The sequence below is a fragment of the Pangasianodon hypophthalmus genome, chromosome 8 (assembly GCF_027358585.1).
Source record: "Pangasianodon hypophthalmus isolate fPanHyp1 chromosome 8, fPanHyp1.pri, whole genome shotgun sequence".
Classification (NCBI taxonomy): Eukaryota; Metazoa; Chordata; class Actinopteri; order Siluriformes; family Pangasiidae; genus Pangasianodon; species Pangasianodon hypophthalmus.
In genome coordinates, this window is record NC_069717.1 from 18995741 (window position 1) to 19016391 (window position 20651).

Consider the following 20651-nt stretch of genomic DNA (forward strand, 5'->3'; position numbering starts at 1 on the left):
TGTGTGTGTGTGTGTGTGTGTGTGTGTGTAATAAAGCAAAGCAGATGCTTTCTGTAATGGCAGACTTTAGATTTGATATCTGGATGGATAAAAAGTGAGTAGAAGTCAGCTGTGTGTGCTGCTGGTGTCAGGTTTGTGTGCAGCACTGTCTTCATCCCCCCACCTGATGTCGCAGTTTTCCACTTGATTGAAATCTACCAGGCTAAACACTGTGCCTTGGTGTTTATGTTTACATCCCTTATCTGCACCTGAAACTGATCTCATCATCCCAAGTGATCATATTGCTTCTGCATCAAAAAAAAAAGTCTCATCAGTGCTACTTAAGGCTTTCTAAATCCAGGTACTTTAAAAGCACATGTGCTGCCTGATGCAGAATGGCTCCTCTCTATAATCTCTTTATGATCTAGATATACAGTGTATACTAGCTGCAAGTCATAAATTAGTTTTATGGATTATAGTGTTGAAATTTGCTGGAGTATTAGGAATACTCTTTAAGCAATATATTTGTGCTCATGGTTGTCTCAATGTTCAGACGTATGAATTGAATTGAATGGTGTGAACTATACACGGACTACATTCCTAGTGAAACAACAAGAAATTTCAAATAATTCTCGATTTGTTTAATAATCTCAGTCAGTCTGAGCTGGAAAGCACTAGAGCTCGTCATCTACTGCCGCGTGTGAACTCGAAAACCAGACGCACCTGCGCGACACGATGCTGACCTAATTCATGATTGGTTGCTTTGCACGGGGCGGGGCTTAACAGCATAATACTACAACATGATTCGTCATGTATTGCTTTCCATCAGGAAACGTAGCTGACGGAGCGTACCTGACACTAAGCGATGTCTATGGCCAGCTGTTGGGAAGTGGTCCTGTCCGCCATCCTGTAGTAACGTGGCCAGTAACGATACACCTCCATACGTGCCGCGTCACTACGAGGCTCTTTAGGAAGAATAAGCATTGTTAAAGACTAGCAGCATTTAAACAGAGCTGTTTCCTTCCAGCCACATCGACAGTGGGATCAGAGCAGGCGCGGTGCTCCGATATACGCCACGCTCATTCTCTGGACTCTGGCTGAAGAAAGACACGGTACCTTCAACGGGTGAGTTGGGGAAAAGGAAAAAAAAAAACAACAACAAAAAAACAAGCCAATAAAGCACACGTTAAAACACACGGCGACGGCAGGACTTGAGGACGCAGGAGGCAGGGAGAAAGAAGGTGCCATTTGCCCGCTTGTCAATATCGCGCCTGCGCCATTGCTTTGAAAACATCCTTCAGTACGAGATGCTGTTCATTCTGTCAGCTCTCGGGTAAGAGGCTGAAACAACACGCTCGGTGTTCTATCAATGATTTGTTTCTGTTTTCATTACAAACAGGCTGTCTGTTAACGCCAGGTCTCCAGGCTACCCGCTTGCTTTTGATAGGAGTCACTGAAGGCTGAAAATGACAGGCTTTTGGAAATGTGTGTTGTCAGCAGTTGTTGTCCGCCTACACTTTTAATGCTCCTCTAATACCTCGAACACCCCGACAACCAAGTCTCATACGATATTTACACTGTTTATGCTTCCTGCTCGAAACAAAGCCAACTGTTTCCTTGTCAAGTAGGAAACCTGTCTAGCTAACGCCAAGGTATCAGGAAAGTACCTGTGTTTACGTGTGGCTTCCACTTTCACATTAACACACTGACACACTGGTGCACTCCAAAGCAAAGACAAAAGCACAACAATGCTAAACTGGAGCTTGTGGCTGGGGTGCTACCCTCAAGGGTACACCTTCTGTACCTTCAGTATCTGTCTTTTACCTAGAAAGAGGCAGAGAGTGTATCATTAAAGCCTTACACTAAAACAACACTAAAACAAGGCTGTCTAAGTCATGGTTTTGGCCAAAGTGTGAAGTGGGCCAGAGCAAAACATGTCTAGTGGATACAGTTAAGGACCGCTAATGGTTTTAATGGGAATTGTATTGGTTTTAATGCAAACCATAATGGTCCCTGTGGGTTTCTACTGGTAATATGTTGCTTTGTATTGGTGGTATGTTATGTCTAGTGGATACCATTAAGAACCGGTAATGGTTTTATTGGAAACTGTAATGGTCCCTGTGGGTCTCTACTGGTAATATGTTGCCTTCTATTGGTGGCACATTATGTCTAGTGGATATCATTAAGGACCGGTTATGGTTATAATGGATATAATGGGGATCGTATTGGTTTTAATGGAAACTGTAATGGTCCCTGTTGGTATCTACTGGTAATATGTTGCTTTGTATTGGTGGTATGTTATGTCTAGTGGATACTATTAAGAACCGGTAGTGGTTTTATTGGAAACTGTAATGGTACCTGTTGGTCTCTACCAGTAATATGTTGCCTTCTATTGGTGGCATGTTATGTCTAGTGGATACCATTGAGGACCGGTAATGGTTATAATGGGTATTATGTTGGTGTTATTGGAAACTGTAATGGTCCCTGTGGGTTTCTACTGGTAATTTGTTGCCTTCTATTGGTGGCATGTTATGTCTAGTGGATACCATTAAGGACCTTTAATGGTTTTAACGGTTATAATGGAATTGTATCGGTTTTAATGGAAACTGTAATGGTCCCTGTGGGTTTCTACTGGTAATATGTTGCCTTCTATAGGTGGCATGTTATGTCTAGTGGCTACCGTTAAGGACTAGTAATGGCAATGGTTTTAATGGGTAGCTGATAGTTTGTAATGGTATTTCTAGTGGAAACGATTAGACTTTAAAATGTGTTGATGTATCTGCTTTTACCTGAAAGGTACATTCTGAATGCACAAAAAATTTGTATAGATCACCTACAAAAATTTTCATTCCACATTTTGTAGTCTTACAACTTGGAACTCAATATAAATCAGTATAGTTCAGTGATTTTTTATTTTTTTTTTTCCTCCACAATGTTGTTCTTTCAGCTGCTCCTGTTAGGGGTCGCCACAGCAGTTCACCTTCCACTGTCCACATATTGATTTAGCACTCCGGATGCCCTTCCTGACGCAACCCTCCTCATTTATCCAGGCTTGGGACCGGCACTGAGAGTGCACTAGCCTGTGTACCCCCAGGGGCTGGGGTTGGTGCCCAGCGTAGGGCTCAAACCCACAATCCTGAGATCAAGAGTCTCATGTTTTGCTGGGAACTCCCTACATTAGTTTGTACGGAAAGAGACATGGTTGCAGTGGTTACGTTTACATGCATATAAAATTCTGATATTAATTGGAATTTCACAATTTTCTAATTAGTATTCCGTCATGTAAACGCCACAATATGATTGCCCGATTCAGACAATATTCTGAATCCCCAAATTCTGATTTCCACCCCTAGAATATGCCTGTTTTACTGGGAAATTTGTTGCATGTAAACACTGTATTCAGACATTCCACTGAAAGGAGATATATGTGCATAATCAGTCCGCAAGGAATTGTGGGTGCTAACAGATGCTTAGCTGTAGGCTAGGTATTTAGGAATGGTATAACTCAGGCATACTTACAACAACCATGTATACAGGAATATTCCTTTGCCTGTACGCATATAAACATTGAATTTGGAATATGGCTGCAACCCGAATATAGACCTTAAATTTAATTTGATGTGCATGTGAACATAGCCAGTGTCAAGCTTGCTAATCAAGAATTGCATATCATTAGCATATTTTATTAGTAGCTGAGCTTATGGGTTTATTGCTCTCTTTTTTTTATCTCCTAGTGGAATAACATGGACTAGCTTGTTTTTCAAAACTTTCAGTGCAATTATGGTCAACAAGACGATATTTATTTAGAGCACGGATTCTAATTTCATGTGGTGGACCAGACTAGAACGTTTAACAGGCCAGGTCCCAGGTGTACCCAGGTGAAAGCTGCATATGAAAGGTACAAAAGATGTACCGTTGAGTTGAGTATGTGTACCATACAAGGTCAACATCTAAATCGGAATACTTGTGCGCTTATGTAGCCACATGTGATGGTGAAAGGTCATTATGTCGTACGTTTATAGAAAAACTAACTCTCGTTAATGATGAAGTAAAATTTACATTCAAGGGCCAAATTTTCCATGCAGAACGGTTAATTCACCAGGTATAGGGATGTTGTCAGCATGTCATGATCATGATTGCAGGCACTGATTTTTGTAGACTCTAGAAGCATCTTTTGTGTGCATGCATGCACAGTACATAAACACACATTCTTAAGATCAGGACTGCATCTTTCACAGAGCTAAGCAAAGTTATTATTCAACAGTTCACATCCAAGCTGACTTGTGCACAAACCCAGTGGAGATCAGTGACAACTTTCATACCTTCTATCCCACTCTGTATACCACAGAGATAAGTTATAATGAGCAATCTTGCAGCAGCATTTTGAGCCCTCTACAGCAGGCGTCCTCATCTCCAGTCCTGAAGCCCCACGCCCCGACAGAGTTTCAAGTTCTCTCAATAGACCCGATCTAACCACAGGGAGAGCTTGATAATTAGCCCATTAGCTGAATCGGGTGGGTTTGTGATCAGGGAGAACTTAAAACTCTACAAGGCAGTGGCCCTCTAGGACTGAAAGTGAGAAACCTGCTCCTACCTCAGCCCATTGTGCATTAGATCTTGCATTAGTGACCTGTGCCCTGTCTGAGACATGCAGTGCTTTAGCTTATATTTTACAAATGCAAATCTCTTGGTTTCGATGGTATACCAGCTGGGTTTTTAGTTTCTCAGCTCCATGTTTGTCCTCTAGGCAGTAGTTTGGCTACAAGGTTTAGATTGTGTTCATTCTTTTCTCTAGTAACAACTTACACAGGGACTTGTATGGTGAATATGCCACATAAACAAAAAAATATATGTATGGGCAGTATATATATATATTTTTTATGAGGAGATGTTTATTTTCAGTAGGCTTTCCACTGTCAGTGCATTGTAACAGTCAGAGATAAAGTTGCTTTTTTTCGTTTTTCCGCCACAGGAAGGTATTCAGGATGGAGGCCTTCGCGGTTTCTCAGTAACATGAGAAGCTGCGGTTTTTGGTGTATTAACTTAACAGAATATGGTGAGGGAAAGACTGTTTAATATTTTTTTAAACTACTTTTACAGACATTAAATGTATCAATGAGTAACAAGCATGACATGTCCTTCATTAATAAATAAAAAATCCTAATGCAAATTGGTCTAGTATAACAGAAAATTACACTTTTTGTAATGTGCTGTTATTGGATAATAATCAACTTCAGGGAGATAACAGTGAACTCCACATTACACCACCCCATCCTTGATTAGCTTCAGTAACAGATTGTGTTGTATTCCTCAATTATATTTCACACAAGCATGTGCAGCAGTACAGCGGGTAGCGTTGCTGCCTCACAGCTCCAGGGTCTCTGGTTCAATCCTGAGCTCAGGGTAGATGTGTGTGTTTCACATGTTCTCCCCATGGCAGCGTGAGAAAAGTGTGAGAAAGGGAGTTCCCAGGGTTCCTGGGATCAGCTCCAGATCCACATCATACCTGACCAGGATAAAGCATTTACTGAACATGAAATAAATATATATATATATATATATATATATAATGTATATGTATATATAATATGTTCCACTCTCTTTAAAATACTTTCATTGAGTTTATCTTATGAGATCGTATCAGATACAATATCCAGCTGGGGAAAATCTATATTAATGCCACTAAATGCCTCTACTATCATCCCCATCATCCAAAACCATAAACATGTCCCACCCTTACAAAGTGCTCTCTGAGGTGGATATTGAACTTTTTAAAAATGCGCCTTACAAAACCTTTTTCATTCGACTCCCAGATTTCAGTAATTAAAATGAACTTTCTCCAGCGATGAAACTTATTCCTATCGTTATCATTATGATCCCGTTGATACCACCCTCCCCACCACTCTCTACATTTCTCTAGAGCAAATAGAAAACCACACTTAAACTGTTCCTCACACATTGACCATTTTAGCAGGCTTCTTTTTAGATGCATTTTGTAGCCCATCTGTTGCTATGCCATCTGTTTCACAGACACCCCTTACACCATCCATTAATGGAAAGAGACAACATTAGATTGCTGGTGACCTGTTAGTATTTGGAAGGTGGATGATTTTCACATTTCGCACACACATTACAGCAGCATTTTTAATCTTGGTGACCGCTTTAATTCACTTCAATTCAGTTTTTTTATTTGTATAGCACCTTTAACAATAGACATTGTCACAAAGCAGCTTTACAGAAATTAGGATATAAAATTTTAATTTAAAAAATGTTCATGAAACCTTGTAGGTTTATGGTTTGTGGCTTTAGATGATTTTTAATGCACAGTTTTTCTGTTTGCTGATGACTTTCCATTGATGGATGGGGTAGGGGGTCCTGACACATTGTGCATAGCAACAGATGGGCTACAGTCAGTAATTGTACACCTGCAATGTTCCACTATATCAAGTCTACTGTGCAAGTGTACTGGTGATCTACTACCCTGGAGAGTTCACACACACACACACACACACACACACACACACACACACACCTAGTTATAACATTCAGGTCCTTCCTAAAAGCGTTGATTAATAAGGATCCAGTGTGTTAAATTAGAGTTGGAAATAAACACTCTAGGGAGATAGATGACCAGGACCGGACTTGAGCAGCCCTTCCCTGTGTTGTATGTAAACCTGAGAAAAGGAATAATGAACAGTGTAGTAGCAGTGTAGATCTACCTAGTCTGAAGGCACAACTGAGTGTGTGTGTGTGTTTTAATAGTATTATTAAAAAGGTTCTTATGAGGTCTTCTTACAAGCAATTATAAAAATGATTTTTTATTAATGAAATGTAAGTAGTTTCTCCTCTTATTTGAGTGTATACAATCAACATAACACTCAGCGATTCAAACGTTTCAGTTTTGCTCTCGGTTCCTATAATTCTGTAATATTGTCAAGTGTTCCTACCTGTTCTGTAGATAAATGTACAAATAAACTTCGTGTATAAGTCCGATCTATTTATTCCATTATAACCCTATAAATGTACCACAAACTTGCTTATTAATACTTACTGTTTTCTGTAATAAAATAATATCATAAATGGAGACACTTCATATGAGCTGGAACCATTTTTCCATTTTGAATTGGGCCGTGTACAGAGATTGTGTTGAAATGTAACTACAGACGTAAGCGCTATTCAGAGAGTAGAGTAAGAACTGTACACACGGGGTGGAGTTTGCTGAAAACAGGTGTGTGTTTCAGTTATGTGGGCGTGTCTCTGAACTTGGACATTAGTGATGGAAGTTCGGATCATTTTACCGACTCGGACCTTTGAGTCTCGTTCAGCAAAATGAACGAATCTTTTTTCGAGTCATTTCGTTCATTTCGTTCATTTTAGCAAAATATAATTAAAATGTTACGTGTTACTTCCCTAACACATCTACTACATACGCAAACGTTGATCACACTACAAACATGACAAAACTATAATGCTATAAGAAACAGAAAACATTAATTCATTGTTTACCTGGATCTTTAGTCTATGATTAGCTCACCTCACCTCTTACCTGACAAGTCTTCGGGTCTGAGTCGTTCGTTCATCACGTGACAGCCCCATAAGCTTAACCAATGCAGTCTGAGCCGGAAAGGGAATTGATTAGTTCATCTCTCGAGTCTCTCGATTCGTTCGGTCTTTTGTCACGTGACCACTTCCCGGATCAGTACCTTAGTCAGTAATACTATAACGTAAAACTGTATTTTTTGTATGTTGGATCATATTTAGGAATTATCATAAAATTATCAAAAGATGTGTAATAAGCATTTTCCTAGAAATAAAAAAAGGTCTGTCCATTTCTGTCACTATGTTTTTGTTACTGTTTCTTGAAGATCTGTGTTACGTTTTAATAATAATAATAATAATACTAATAATAATAATAATAATAATAGTAATTACTATGCGTTTGTAAGGAAGGTTGTAAATTAACTAATTTCTCTATCCAATGCTGTCATGTCACTTGACAAAAGAACGAACGACTCGAAAGACTCGAGAGATGAACTAATCAATTCTCTTTCCGGCTCAGACTGCATTGGTTAAGCTTATGGGCTGTCACGTGATGAACGAACGACTCAGACCCGAAGACTCGAAACAGGTGAACTAATTCCAGTACAGAACCTATAGGATGTCGCGCATGCGCGACTGAACGAATCACTCCCCGAGACGACTCGTTCTTCCCGAGTCACAATAAAGATTCGTTCAAAATGAACGAATCGTTCAAGAAGGACCCATCACTATTGGACATTTTCTTGGGCGATATCGGCCCGAGCGAGGAGCAGTATTAAGTGCAGCACCATTGTCTGATCATTTAACCTAATCACAATATGTCATGCTGAAATTTATGTTTTAGGCTGTAAATACACACACAAAGCTATGATATGCCATTTCGGGTCAATATTAAATATAAAAATATGACAGTTAATTCATAGTATAGTACCTCTAAAGTCCACGAAAAGGTTTTTATTACCGCACAGAGGAGATCAGAGCCTACATCCCGCGCACACGTTACGACATCATGACCTCGATTTAATATCTCATGGCTACATTAAGTCGTGTGCATGAGTAGCTGGCACACATTATAAAAAAATTAAAATGGAATATAATAGGATGTGCTGGATCAAGTGCTATTTTATAAGCTACCAAATAATGACTGCTGAAGCCATACTGTTAAACCGAATATGCAGTAATTAATGCGATCCTTACGAGCAGGACTATTCATGCACATATTTTTGTAATATACTATATTCCTATTAAATGTTTATTTCAGTGCTTGCTATTTTCTTGTTCATATCACTGTATTAGTCTTTATTTTTCATTTTTAAATTGCCTCCTGTGTTCAAGGTACAAGATATTATATTTGACAGCAAAGAAAAAAACACAATTTTCTTCTTCAGTCTGCATTTTCTATCCCTGATTTATTTCAGGATTAAAGCCAAGTGCTTGTGTTTAAAGGCACTTCTCTACACACTATTGAAACACTCCATCTCAGACACTTGTACTTAAGAAAAATATGGCAATCTGAATGGCTCACTCAGAAAATGCATTTAAGCACCGGCATAATCTGCATATGAGTAAAATTCCCCACGTAAATATTGACAAAACCTGTGGACTTAAGTCACCAACTCTGACTACAGCTCATTGGGTTTAAAGAATAGCTCCTGTCAGGAGAAGGAAAGCTATCTAAAGTCTGTAGTAGTGTACTGCTACCAAACTGTTGGCCATTACTGCTAAATATTTAGCCATAAAACAGTTAATTTTACTGGCATATGATATATCCATATGTAAAGCTCTCTAAGCATTTATATTGACTAGCCCAAAGTGTCACACATTTGATTACATTCAATACATCAACAAGTTCAGTTGTAGTTGAACAGAGTGTGGTGAGATGTGCAAAACTGTAACACATTGTTTTTAATGTTATGCTTCTTGAATATTAGGTAATAAAATTTTAAATAATGTAAGGAAACAAAGACAATCCTGTTAAAAATAAACACATTCACCTTAATCCAACAAAATGTAATTACAGTTGTGTGTAACATGATATCAGTGAGAGCAAGCTTTGTGTCACATAGAGGAGTCCACCATGGCAGGAGCTGCAGTAATAAGACTCTGTTATACAGTGTGCTTATCTGTTTTATAAAGATTTAAGTCATTTTACAATAAGTATAGATATTTACAGTGCCTTGCAAAAGTATTCAACCCCCTTAAGTCATCAGATTCATCTGGATTACAAATGACACTTTAAACGGATTGTTCCAGCCAGTTTTTTTTTTATTGCAAGCCAATATGCTCTTAATGTCATAAAGTCTTAAAGTCAAATTATTGATTATTTGTCAGCAGATCATTAAAAAATGCCACTTGCATAAGTATTCAACCCCTTCAGGCTAGCAGGATTGGTAGAACCACCTTTTGCTGCAATAGCAGCTTTACGTACCTGCTTTGCACACTGAACGAGTGATTTTTCTCTCATTCTTCCTTGCAGATTTGCTTCAGGTTCTTCAAGTTGGTTGGATGTTGTTTGTTGATTGCAATTTTTCAAACGGTGCCACAGAGTCAGAATCGGACTTTGACTTGGTCACTGTAGAATATTCACCTTTTTGTTTTTAACCATTCCTGCATTGTTTCTGCCTTGTGTTTTGAAAGGAAGTCCTGCTGAAAGGAAGTTTCTCCAAAGCTCTTTTTTAATTTATTTATTCTTTAGCAGACTGATGCAGGTTTTATTGTAATATCTCCCTGTATGTTGCTCCATTCATTCTCCCTTCAATATTGGCAAGAAGCCCAGGTTCTGAGAATGAAAAGTGTCCCCCAGAGCATGATGCTGCCACCAACGGATTTCATTGTAGGGATGGTTTTAATGGAGGTTTGGTCTGCATTAGGTTTGTGCTACACATAATGCTTTGAATAATGCAAGTTGTCTTGAACAAATATCTCGATCTTGGTCTTCACTGGGTCACACTTGTGCTTTCATATGACTCTTCCTGAGCAATAGTTTCTTTCTAGCCACCTTCTCATACAGTTCTCAGTTATGCAGAGCTCTTGAAATGGTTGTCTGGTGCACCTTCATGCCACTCTCAGCCACTGTTAAGAAATTATATTATCTACCTATACCTATTATATTATCTTTTACTTCCTTAGAATGCTCCTTAGTCTTCATTTTCGCATCTTTTCTTCACACTGAAGGTAAAGTCTCTTTAATAACCGTTCAACTGAGGTGATTTTTGTTCAGAAATTGGAAGCTGTTTTAATATTTCACAGGTAAAGGCCAATTATTGTCCTCATTTAGACAATATTTTTCATCTAGAGCTTCTGGAACCTGGGGTTTACTACTTTATTGGGGGTTTACTGATTTCCTTTGAAATTTTGAAATTCTTGCCAATAACCAATAATTAATTCTGACTTTTAATGTTCACTGTGAGAGAACATGAGTTTGCAATAAAAATGCTGACAGAAAGAATATGTATAGTTATCATTTGTTATTCAGACGCATTTGATAAATTCCAGATGCGCTGAACTTTTGCAAGCCACTGTAAATATAACTCCATAGACAGGACATGCATACCATATATCACTGAGTATGGAAAAAGATGTTACTGTCGAGAAACCGTCTGCATTTCTGTGTCCTATAGAGGTCTTATTATTCCATTACATGGGTGTAACTACACCATCTATATCAGCATCTGTATCAGTGTCAGAATCTGTTTAGTGCTCCAAATACACAACCTGTAATCTCAACCTGTGGACGTTACTGGCAAGCTTCCTAAACATAAAAAAAACAGAATAGTTCGCCTGTTTGTGTCTTTGTTTGTGTCTATTTAAGAACACATTATCTGTTCGCATCTCTATTCCACTGATCATTTGTGACATGACAGTGTATTTATTTCCCACTGTGTGCTGAACAGATATATGTTCACTTGCCGGATAACACACACCGATGAAATGGCCACTTTATAAATGAACCCGGATTCACTGTATTTTCGTCCACATTTTTTGTTCTTTTCTCGCACTGCTTTGAGAGAGTACAGTGGTAAATGGCGCACATCCAAGTCAACTTCATTTCCGTAATGGAGGCAGCTGTATTTTTCTCTTTGTTTAGAGTGTGTGTAGTGGAAAGTGTGCACCTGCTTTTAGAAACAATACGCACTGTGCTCTTCCTTGAGGTCACGTGCTACATTTATTTAATGATACAACAAAGGCATTCTTTTACAATTAAGCGCCATATGAAGCTTATCATTCTTCTTTTCAGCTTTGTGTAAAGGTAAATAATCAAGCATGGAAAAACAAGCTCCTTTTCTATAATTGTTTAATAATATTTTAGATTAATTAACCGGCATTTCTTTCATATTTGTCAACAGTGAAATATGGTTTCATACAACAGAGAAGAGTCAGTTTGTGAATGTTGCATAAAATTAGCATTGCAGATGAGTTAAGGCATGGAGCAAGCAGGGCAGATCTTTCAGACTGTAAAATGCTTAGAACATTAAATACTAATTAAAAATAAACATTTATCTACATTAGAATTATTTAAATAAAAAAGTTTAAATACTCATAGTTTTTTAAAATATTGTTTATATTATATTTAATATAATATATATTATTATTTTTTATATTTTTACAAATATATTATTTTATTATATTATCTAATTTAAATATTATATATTATATTTAATGTACTCTTGTACGCTGGCTGTCACAGTTTACAGTTTCAGATTGTAAAAGTGTTACAGCTAAAGAGTGAATGTTCAAGCACAGTGTTCAGCGTTTTGTGTTATATCCAGAAGCACTGGTTAATTGTTGCTTTTGCGTGTTCTAATCATGTTGTATGCTCTTGTTAAGCGTCAGTGTAATGTTGCTGCTGGTCGGTGCACACTGCATTGCCTGCAGTGTGGAAACAGAATAAGTCTTTTGAATGCGTGGAGCTCTTTGTGTTGCTACAGAAACCAGGGATTTCTCAGCGGTTGGTGTTCAGGCGGAGCTTGTCTGCGTGATGAAAAGGGACACAGATCTGAAGGGAACCTAAACACATACAGTTCACCAGAGCTCTTTATTTATAGAACGCTCAGAGTTCATCAGGGCAAATGTCGCTTTTGGAGGTTTCAGAAAAGGCATTTCTTTTCTTTTTTGTTTGTTTTGTTTTACCTGAACAAAGCACTAAGCGTTGTGCTCCAATATTTATGCATTTGAAATTTTATTGCACAGATCAATATACGTAAATTGTGTGGGAATTTTGCCCAGATTCTAAACAGTTCTCCTGGTAAAATTAAAAGATGGAAGGAAAGCATTTTGACAGAACTGTAGAAACGCTGTAACAAATCATTATTTTTTTTATAACTGTCAACCACGTTTTTGATAAATGAATAATCTAATGATAATTCCTTGTTCCACTGATGACAATTTAAATCATGACCACAAACCAATTTAAATCATGACCACAAGCACTTGGGTTATGTTTGTCTCTTTATCTACTGCATCACTTTACACATTTTCTCGTTACTAAATCAGTAGCCTACAGTAGTGATTGCCTTGCCATTATTCTGGCCAAGCCTACGTTGTACAGGTTAAACTTAACCCATCTCATTAAACTATGAAATTTCCATACTAGCATTGTATATAGTTTACTACTTTGATGGTACCGTTGCAAAATATTGAGCCACATCCGTGAAGCCTTATGGAAAACCAGGGAAATGTCCACCAAGTAGTCTGTTTCACTTAACAAGCAGGAGCTTTTGGGTGCTGTCATTTTGGGTTTTTTTTGTTATCTGTTTGTTGTTACTAAAAGGCATCTACACTTTACATACTGTCTTGCATCACACATAGTTTTAATTTTAGTTTTTGCCTCTTTTTTTGACTTGTATCTGCTATAATTCTTCTGTGGTGTGTCACGCTTCAGAAATAAAGACCGCAGAACAAAGAGGAAAAAGTGCACAGCACATTCATTTTATTATTATTATTTTTTTTCAACTAAAGGTGTAGATCAGGACTTTCGTGCAGGCAGGAACGATATGAAGTTTGTGCAGCAAAGAAAAGCTGCGTTGGTAATTGCATGATGCATTCGTTCACTTATCTTCAGTAAATGCTTTATCCTGTTCAGGGTCACTTTAAAGGAATGAAATGTTTTAAATGACTACTTGGTTGACAAACTGGTTGACATTTTGTGAAATATTTCCAATTAAGTTCAATAGGAACATCGCACACAGGTATTAAATGAAAATAATACAACTGCGGGAGTGGGTGAGATTAGTTAAGAGGGTGTGTGTGAGTAAGTGGGAGTGGGATAAATAATAAAACGAGGTTGCGAGTATGTGTTACGTTTTAATGTAAGCTAATCTAAGCAAATATGAATTATATTCAGCACAGAAATGGCCTATTTGTTGTTGCATACTAATACGTTTCTGCTGTTGGTTAAAATTTATGATCGATGTAGTCTTGGTCTTGGAGATGAATTGAATGCATAGGAAGTTGAACCTGTACTCTGTCATCACAGTTGGGCTTCGTCTTGATTTATGCCGCTGTTGTAAGGTCTTGCTGGCCTCGCATCTGCCATCATCTCCAGTTCTGTGCTTATGGTTAGAACATTAGTGTACGTAATCACAAGAGCACCGAGTGCAGCACTGAACGCAGTAGTTTCTTAGTTTCTCTCCATAACAGAGGGAGGCGCCAGTGGATAACGCAAAAATTTCACATACTGCTCCTAATCCAGCCGTTGCACATCTGGATTTTGGCCTTTTTTGCCCAGTGAGCTCTCAGTGAGCCAGTGAATTCAGCAAGTTGCTTGATGATGATGCTGTAAGCTGTTAGCTTAGTGTATCTGGTTCTGTTTTTAAAAAAAGAAAAGGTCAGTAAAGACTGAGGTTGAACCGAAGCTTCGGGTCGACCCTTACGCTAATGCTTCCTCCACATTCCTGCCCTTGCTAAAGGTTGCCTAGTACTTTGTTCCCCTTCCTTGCAATGTGTGTACGTGGCGTCTGGGCCTCTTCAGATCTTTTTATTATCATCTGTTTCATTACAGTCTTGGCTCTGTTCCAGAACGCTGTCATGCATGGAGGCCAGTAGGAAGTTCTCTGTGTCCTAGTATTCCTCTGTGAACAGGCTCACATCGACCCACTGAGCCCTCATGTCTAGCAGTCTCATCTGTTTTCCTCTTGTTCAGAGAAATTTCAGAGTTCATTCTTCAAATTCAGTTTCTCTCCGCTTGCTTGCTAACATCTGCCTGAATGAAGATGATTTGTGTGCGATTCTGTGTGTGGGATTGGCAGTGTGTATTAACCGCCATAATGTTTCGATGAGAATGCTGTGCACTCCTAGTCTAGTATTCGTTTTCAGAATAAAGAGCTGCATTTAAATAATACTGCTATACAACTGTTATTTCAGAACATAGATATTAATAGGCAATACTTTTAAAATAACAAAAATTTGCTAAATATATTACTTATATTCATAGAACATAATATTAACCGTTATTGTAATATACAATTATTTTGTGCTTTCCAAAGAAACCAATTAATGAACATGCAGTGGGGTCCAAAAGTCTGAGAATACTAGTGAAAATGTTTCTATTTTGCATTTTTTTGTAATGTAATACAACAATTTTCATTATTATTATTATTAAATTATATTATTGACAACAACTTGAGTGAATATTTACATGAATTTTCAGATATTCAATAGTATTTGGTATGTCCCCTTTTTGCTTTAATGATAGCATGCATGAGCTGGCATGGACTCATCACTTAAAACCTTATGATTCAATTTAGATCAAATCCGCCGGACTGTCGTCTGATCACATGCTTCAATAGAAGAGATTAGGCATGAGCAAAATCTGACCTTTTGTACAAAGTGGTTAACATGGTCACTATCTCAAATTTGGTTACATTTAAATAAGGACCTAGAACTAGTGAAGAATCTTGAATAGTAAATATTCAAGATATTGAACATTTCCTTTCTTTCTTTTAAAATTTTCTGATTATTTCTGATTAAATAAAAAAAAAAAAACCTCCCAGATTTTCAAGGTGGTCTCGGACTTTTTGACCCTGTTGTATTTCTAGGTGAAGTTTAACTGAATTGTAGTGCAGATGATATGTGCAGTGAGCTTAACTGCAAAAAAAAAAAAAAAAAATACAGCAGCAGTACAAAACCACAATCCAGGTTTACAAATCAAGAATGCTCAAAAGCATAGGAAAATATAGAACAAACAAACAAATCTACAATGGACAGAAGACACAAAAAAAGAATTTCAAACTTTAAAAATGAACATTTTTTTCTCAGAATTGCAGTATCATGAAGTTGGCAAGATGTTCCATTGTGCTACCCAGTCCATCACAGAGCACAACACACACACACACACACACACACACACACACACACACATTCACCCTTAGGGGCAATTTTGAATAGCCAGTCCATCTACTGGCATATTGAGAGAACATGCACAAAAGCCTGAGTTTAGGATGGAACCAGGGAACCTGGAGTTACATTAAAATAACATTACAATTACATAAAATAAATTTATAAAATAAATTTACATTTAAAAAAATGACATATTGGTATGGCAAAAAGCAGTTTTACAATGAATCTCTTGGTTTTTGACAGAGTTGGAACAGATTTGTCAGAAAGATTTGTGTGTGTGTGTGTGTGTGTGTGTGTGTGTGTGTGTGTGTGTGTTTTATGATAAAGGAAACCTACTGCACCAAATGTCTTAATGGTATGAATGTTTTTTTTTTTTTTTTTTTTTTTTTTTTTTTTTGGTCTTCCTTATTTTGTCCTAAGGATATTCAATTGGATGTGCTATAAATACAACATGATTACCACACACATGGTATAGGATTAAAAAAAACTGCAATATTTTGTTAATACCTAGGATTGTGTATGTTCTAAACTGACTGCTTAGCAAGAGTATTTTGATAACATTTGATGTGGTGTGGGTTGGTAGGTTAAACACAGTACTCAGTTTGTGCTGATAAAAACTCTCCCTGCAGTAAAGGTGTGACTGTTTATTAGTTACTGCTGGTTACTATGCCACACTGTGGTAAACACAATAAACTCCTCACCTGTTTAGTGCTCTCCTTTGGGAAAAGAAAAAAGAACAAAAAAAAACCCATGCTGCTAGAAGATATGTGACAACGAATATGTTTGATACCGATAAACAAACAAACAATTCCGTGAGTCAGAACTGAAAAGCTACCATCTGTCACAACAAGAAATAAAGCCCATGTTCCAGTATTGTCTGTACTCGTTTTGCTTTTATTTAGTAATCTTAGGTAGAAAATCCAGTAAACATTTTGAGTGTTCTAAACCCTCTAGGCCAATGTTTTCTCTTTGGATTTCTCACAGTAGTGCTTCTGCCTGTTGGTCTGAGCGATAATAGTGAAAGGATACGAATCAGATCAGCAGTCCAGATTAGACAAGTGTAACAAAATAGGCAAGTGCCTATGTTCATTCGTCCATTCATCCATCTTCAGTAGCAACGTCGGGAGCCTATCCCGAGAACGCCAGGCACGAGGCAGGAATACACCCCAGCTCAGATGCCGGTTAATCGCAGGGCAGAATGCACACGTTTGTAGTGAAAAATTCCCTCCATGATAAAATCGTTTCTCTACTGTGATGTGGGGTCAAGGACTACTGATTCGGCTGGAGCATTGCAGGCAATGGGTTCAATATATGTTTATAAGATATGTATGCTGGCAGTTGAGTAAAATATCTGTTTTTTTTTTCTTCAAGGTTTAGTGTTATTTCCCAGTCTTTCCAAGACACATTTAGAACAGAAGATGTTAGCTTTACTAAGTCAAACCTTTCACTGTTTTGTGTTAAGTAATAGACCCACCTAGATCGCAGGAGGGGCCTCTGTATCTAAAACGAGCGACCAAAACAGTGACACCTGGCAACCGTTGATGCACTCTTTTGGTCATCTAATGCAAATGGTCTAGTCTACTGGTAGTAGATATTTATCACAGTATTAGACTTTTTTTAATCATTACAATGACATTATTCTGGCTGCCTACTATAATACAACATTTTATGTAAGAAATAAAACATAATCGGCATGCTGTTGTGCGAAAATAATCAACAACGTAGGGCCGCCACCACCAGGTTGTGGATAGGGGGTTGTTGGTTGTTGGTTGTCCAAGGGGGTAGGGTGTTGTCTGTTGGTGGTATGGTGATAGGGTGTTGTTTGATGGCGGTAGGGTGTTGTTGATAGTGGGTGGGGGGTTGATGATGGCAGGGGGTTGTTGATGGGGTGGGAGTTTGATGATGACAGGGTGCTGTTGATAGGGGATAGGAGGTTGTTGGTTGTTGATAGAGGATGGGGGATAGTTGTTAGGTGGTAGGGGGTGGTGGGTAGGGGGTTGTTAGTTGTTGATAGAGGATGGGGGATAGTTGATAGGGCATAGGGTGTTGTTGATAGAGGATGGGGGATAGTTGTTAGGTGGTAGGGGGCGGTTGATAGGGGATAAGAGGTTGTCGGTTGTTGATAGAGGATGGGGGATAGTTGTTAGGTGGTGGGGGCGGTTGATAGGGGATAAGAGGTTGTCGTTTGTTGATAGAGGATGGGGGATAGTTGTTAGGTGGTAGGGGGTGGTTGATAGGGGGTAGGGTGTTGTTGTTAGGGGATAGGGGGTTGTTGGTTGTTGATTGGTGGGTAGGGGGTGGTGATGTGGCCCCACGTGAAGCACAGTCTTCTGTGCTTCTGTGACTTAGTGAACTGGAATGAGGATATGCTTTAGATAGAGACTACAATGCACTTCTGTGCATCTCTATACAAGGATAAGGACATCTGCTATAAACACTGTAAATCTATTTTTTTTTTTTTATTTATTAAAGAATGTTCAGTCATCTTCTCTGTTGATAGTTACTTTTAATGTCATTTAAGGACTGTCTGCAAAACAAGTTAGCTCCTGTCACTTACTATTACTTATGTTATAGCAGATATAAACAGCTTCATTTTTTGCTCTGTCTTGAAATTAATAAGAGAAAAACTGCAGCATGTGGAGAAACTGCAATTCCCTCCATCCTGACGAGTTCCCGTGTCGGAAAACTTAAAAGTTACAGCTTTACTTCTGACACTTAAAAAGTGCTGACACATGAGACTGATTCCAGAAAATTCTAAATAAACATCTCCTTACAGAAAACTCCTTTACACACATTTTTTAAGATCTCTGTATGTGGAGCCTGTACCATACAAGTCCAAAAACATATTGGAGTGAGCATATTAATATAAATATCTGAGCCGCTGTCCTAGAATATTTAACAACATCTCTTGACCAATCAGAATTGAGACTGACGCACAAAAATTCTGAGAAATCTATCTTTAGGTTTCTGGATCTGTAGCACAAAGACTCTTTGTATTTAGAAGTCAAATGCAGCATGACCACACATTTTGCCATGCTGGGTTTTGTCCTTTTTTTTGTAGCTTTTTTGCTTTTTGTGCAATTACAAATCAAATCATTGTTTTCATTTTACATCGAAAGGGTTATATGAGAGTAGCGAGGGGAGAATTTGCACAATGGATAGAATAATGGAAATATGAAATTGTATGCTTTCCCAGTTCCCAATACACCTAATCCAAATCCCTGGCTCATTACTCAGCCCTTGATGTGCTGAATCAGTGACTTAGTGCAGGAAAACATAAACTTGGGCAGGGCCGTGAGTAGCTGAATTTGCTGAATGTAGGCCACAGGAATCGTGAGAGGAGAGAAAGGAGCTTACATTGGTGGAAAATCTCTCCATCTGCTGGATATATTGAGCATTACACACTTGACACACACTCGTAGAATTGTCAGTTTTAGAAATCTAATCTGCTGTAAATTATGCTGCACAATCTTCAGTGTAAAGTTCTTGGTGTTCGCCTATCAATTGCATTAAATTGTTCAGTGAATTGCATCATATAATTATGTAATTGTTCTGTACATTTTATTTTATTCTACTTTCATTGCATTTTGCAAGACTGTTTTATGTAAAAACAGCATGGTGTGCATAATTAAGCCGAAGACAAACACAGCAAGTATTGCAATATTAATATTACTCTACTTCCTGTGTCTGCATTTTCATTAAATTAAAATTTAAAGAGGATTTCTCCCTATGTATCCTGGTAACTGTTTGCCCCAATACACTGTAATGTACTGTATACAGTAATGGGGAAAAAGAAAGTACACCCTTTTATTTATCACAGCCTAAATAACAGTTGTGCGGTCCTCATCAACTTATAACAAATAAGAGAACAAATAACCTCAGGTGACAATAAAAAAAAAAACAGAAAAGATTTCAATATGTAGTAATTTTTCCCAAAAAATAAACCAACATTCAGAAATCAGGTGGGAGTCACGTGATTATCAGGGCAGTGGTAGTTCAGTGCGTAAAATGTTGGTCTACTGATCAGATGATCTTAAGTTCAAATCCGAGCACTGCTCAGTATAAAATGACATGCATGTCAGTCACTCTGGATAAGGACGTCTGCCAAATGCCTTAAATGTAAATGTACTAATGAAATGCACAAGATTAGTTAATTGTCAGGAAGTGTGACTACCTCCGTTTGGTATTCTGGAGCGCTTGGGTGTGTGTGTCTACCTCATACCAAGAAGACCGGACATCAGCCAAGACTTCAGAGAAGCAATTGTTGTTGCTCATCAATCTGGAAAGAGTTACAAAGCCAGCTGCAACCAATTTGAAATTCACCGTTCTACAGTGAGGAGGATTGTTTACAAATTAAGACAGTCCAAGCCAGTTGCCAATCTCGCCAGGAGTGGGCGTCCCAGCAAATTCAGTCCAAGGACAGACTGTTTAATGCTCAGAGATGTAAAGAAAAACCCAAGAGCTGCATCATTTGACCTACAGGCTTCTGTAAGCACATTAAATATTTGTTTATGACAGCACAATCAGAAAAAGACTGAACAAGTATGGCTTTCACGCAAGGGTGGCCAGGAAAAAGCTTTTTTTCTCCAAAAAGAACATTGAGCAAGAATCTTTGCATCTGAACAAACAACAAAAGCTCTGGAACAATATTATTTGGACTGATGAGACCAAGGTGGAGATGTTTGGTCATCATGCACAGCGCCATGTTTGGCGAAAATCAAACACAGCGTATCACCACAAACACCTCATGCTAACTGTCAAGCATGGTGGTGGAGGGGTCATGATTTGGGCTTGTT

The 20651-nt window shown here is 38.2% G+C and overlaps 1 protein-coding gene across 3 annotated transcripts in view; it reads left to right on the top strand.

Moving 5' to 3' along the window:
- Positions 1–3: 3 nt before the first annotated feature.
- The window catches only part of ralgps1 (Ral GEF with PH domain and SH3 binding motif 1), a 118856-nt gene continuing 98208 nt past the window's right edge, over positions 4–20651 (top strand). For 2 of the 3 annotated variants that reach the window (XM_026925137.3, XM_026925139.3), the window contains exon 1: positions 4–1312. The gene's annotated coding sequence lies outside the window, so the exon portion shown is untranslated. The remainder of the gene's footprint in view (positions 1313–20651) is intronic. The other variant, XM_026925138.3, reaches the window with a different exon arrangement.